This window comes from Bactrocera oleae, chromosome 2, assembly GCF_042242935.1.
Source record: "Bactrocera oleae isolate idBacOlea1 chromosome 2, idBacOlea1, whole genome shotgun sequence".
Taxonomy (NCBI): Eukaryota; Metazoa; Arthropoda; class Insecta; order Diptera; family Tephritidae; genus Bactrocera; species Bactrocera oleae.
In genome coordinates this window covers 68,736,511-68,740,005 of record NC_091536.1, presented here as the reverse complement: position 1 = coordinate 68,740,005, position 3,495 = coordinate 68,736,511, and positions in this window count along the sequence as shown.

Sequence of the window (3,495 nt, the reverse complement as noted above, 5' to 3'; positions counted from 1 at the left end):
TATTTGAAAAGTGAAAATTTACGCGTCGCATTACAACCAGTTATTACCCACTTAAATGGGCTTCTAGGGTCGCCGCTATTTCTGTCCTTTTTTGTAATGGGAGTGGGATATTTGAAATAGAAACATTGTTTGACAACAACAACTCCAGCCATTGCAGCACAGCTTGCGTGTTCAACAATGTGTACTTCCAGATATGTAGCTTGTAATTACTGTTGGTTAACGATGTGACACGACTGTTGTTCGAATAACGTGAGCGATTTAAATTCCTCACAGTACAGCACTCAGGCTTAAAAAAAAAATAATATGACTTTTATTTGCTGTTAGTTTTGTGGGGACGATAATTGTGATTGATGTGAATTAAGATTTTAAAAATTTCATACAACTAGTTGTCACTGAATCCACCGAGGACTTATAAAAAGAATGATACAACTGTTCTGTTAAAAGTATTGTGATGGCTCCTGCTAAAACAGAAAGTGATAATAAAAGTAGCAGAGCTGTTAGTACTCTTGCTCTCCCGCAATACTAATACTCTAGTCCCGCAGTTTTTGAGATATAGATACCTAGTGGCATTGGAATCCTCGAACCATTAAATCCGGATGATTCAGCTATTAATTGCCAAAGTCCAGTGAAGATATAGGTCCAAGATATTTTGAAGTATTTTAAAGATTAGTTACTATAGGTATATTACTATTGCTATGAGCTCCAATTATTATATGAGTTTTATACAATACATCCTGAAGAAATTGTATATCAAAATGTTATCCCTAGAGTTACACAACTTGCTTTTGTTGGATTTACAGCTGCATATTTTATAGTTTCCGAACTCAATTTCACTTACTTTCCTTCGAAAGGTACCGTAGCCCCCACCACACCAAGCCCACTTAATTTGACTGGAACAACTGAAATGTTGCATTTTAATTAGCTTCACTTTTTTTTGTCTATGTTTACTCTTCCAGCGACACAGCGATGGGGAGGCAAAGTAAATAATTGACAAAAAGTCACAACAAAGGAGTATATTTAAGTAGACGCAGGATACTAATTTATTTCAATTTTTATGCTATTTTAACTTATTGTGCGCATCCATTTCGTGTCACAGTTATGATTATGATCCTTATTGTTATTCCCGCATTGACGAAACTTTGCGGTGAAACTGAAGAATGCAGAGCGATGCCAATTCGCAAGTTCGTTAAGTAGACAAGGTGAGCAAGGTATGGAAAAATGGAGGTAAAGCAAAACTGGCGGTAAGAGCGCGGTATGAGAGGAGAGGTGACTGGTAGTAAAGCGTAAGAGTAAAACGAAGATAAATGTGGGGAATTGACAGCAATTATACGAAAACGAATGGAGTCACTGCCGCGTCAGGGTCGTTGCAGCGCCAAGCTAGTGTGCTAGAGCATTTGGAGCGGCTCGCATGCTGGCGTAAGCAAAAACAAAGGAGTGCAAACAGAAGCAATACGAATACAATGACGATGATTGGAGTAACTTTTGCAAAAATATGCGAGGTAAAAATGCCAGTTCTTTTACTCCTGGATTTTCATTGTTCAGAATGCTGCGTAGATATTTTGTGCGCCTGCAAGCTTCAAGTTCTTTGTTATTATTATTTTATGTCGTTTTTCTATTTTTAAATTTTTCTGTTTTTTATTTTTTGGCATCTAAATCACGCCGAACAGCATGTTGTATGCAAACAAAGCGTTGATATAAACTTTTATTTAGCTGAACTTTATTTTTTGCCATGCAAACTTGCATCAGCTACGTAACAATGAAGGGGAATAGCGAGCACGAAATGAAAAAATTTAATATCTAACTGCATTATTTTCCAAGATACCATTTCTATGCAAGTTATATAAGTATTTCACAGCAGCAAAAACAAGAATGAGTACCGCGATGAATTTCTCAATCGCCAAGCACATTTTTGTAAGATTTCTCTGGTGCCATAGAATATGCTGAATATACTGCGGTGTTAAGCACGATAGTCAAAACATTAGAAATTCAAAATAGTTGGCAATAGTGTGGTTGCGAAAATGCAAAATGAAATTGTTAAGCAACAGCGAATATCAGGTAAAAGTGAAAGAGCAAAATAGCGCTTGTAATACAATTCTGTGGCTGCTGCACGAAGAATTTCAACAAAAAAAGAGCTTACCACCTCCATTCACCAGTCTTAGCCCATTAACTGCGCAGCAGATGGCATTCAAACAACTTTCGTTGTGCACTTTCTTCGAATTACCAGCAAAAAGTGTAAAGCCTCATTTGAATTTCAATAGCAAGACAAGCCAGTGTGTGCGCGCGTAGAGAAGAGGTGGCTTTTAAGCTTAAAACAAGATGGCAGATTCGAAGAGTGAAAATAATAAGAAAGCAGTTCAGAGATAATGCTCCAGAAGCATCAATTCCTCGAGTACATTGCATATTTCATGCATTAGCTGTGTTATACTTGCTTTCATCATATGTAAATTTTCACCATAGAATCATTGATGTTAGGAAAATAGCCTATATTTCTGTAGTCAGTGCTGAAACCTAAAACCCGCAAGAATTTCATTCACTCTCTTTGATAGTAAAGGAATTTTTCAGCCTAAGTAATCGACAACTGCATTTGCGTACCTTTATTTGCTTCCAGTTGCTAGATACACTTCGTCGCAAGAACATTCAAGCTTTTCATTAGAGTATCATTTAAGATGCGTATAAACTTAAATTTTATTTTAGAATTCCAAATTTTTTTTGAGTACTTCTCTCATGCGCTCTAAATAGCTATTTTATTTACATAGTTTAATTTGTTAAGGGGCGATGCTCTGCTTTTAAATTGCCAACTGAGCCGAAAGTACCGGTTGCCAAGGAAAGTCTCCTAATATGTTAAGTTCTGTTGTATATTGTCTGGATTTACTTTGCTTTAGTATTGACCGTACACAGATCTGGCGAACAAGCATCGAATTCTCAGATGAGAGGACTATGACAATAATAACGCTTTGGTTTCAGTTGCGATAGATCGGGTAAAGATCTAATTTGTTTGGTAGCGATGGAAATCGATAATAAGACAAAGTACCTTCCATCAGCAAACAAGCCGAGGCTGCCATAGCTTTGAATTATGAAAACAGCAGAATGCCCAAATATTATGGCAACACAGAAATCCAACGTTACATAACTACATAGGCTTACAAAGTTTTATAAATTGTGGTACCATGAATAATGAAATTGTTTTTATTAAGGCTTGCCGATTCAAACAGTGTTAGGTTGTTGCAATATCAGCACTTGAATTGAGTATACTTGTGTGAGTCCCTACGAGTATATGAGGCTCCCCTGAATTGACAGCATCTAGTGCGGTACCATACTTTTGGCTTCTTAACCCGAAAATGATTCTCATACATTAAACGGAATATTATCGCCTAAAAAATAAGATTCTTTTGAGCCAATACAAGTATGCCAGCGCTTTATCTAATTTTCCATACACTCCTTATAAGCCTCGGCTGGGATAGTCTTCCGTGTCTTTAGTTTCGAAAACTGAGAGTA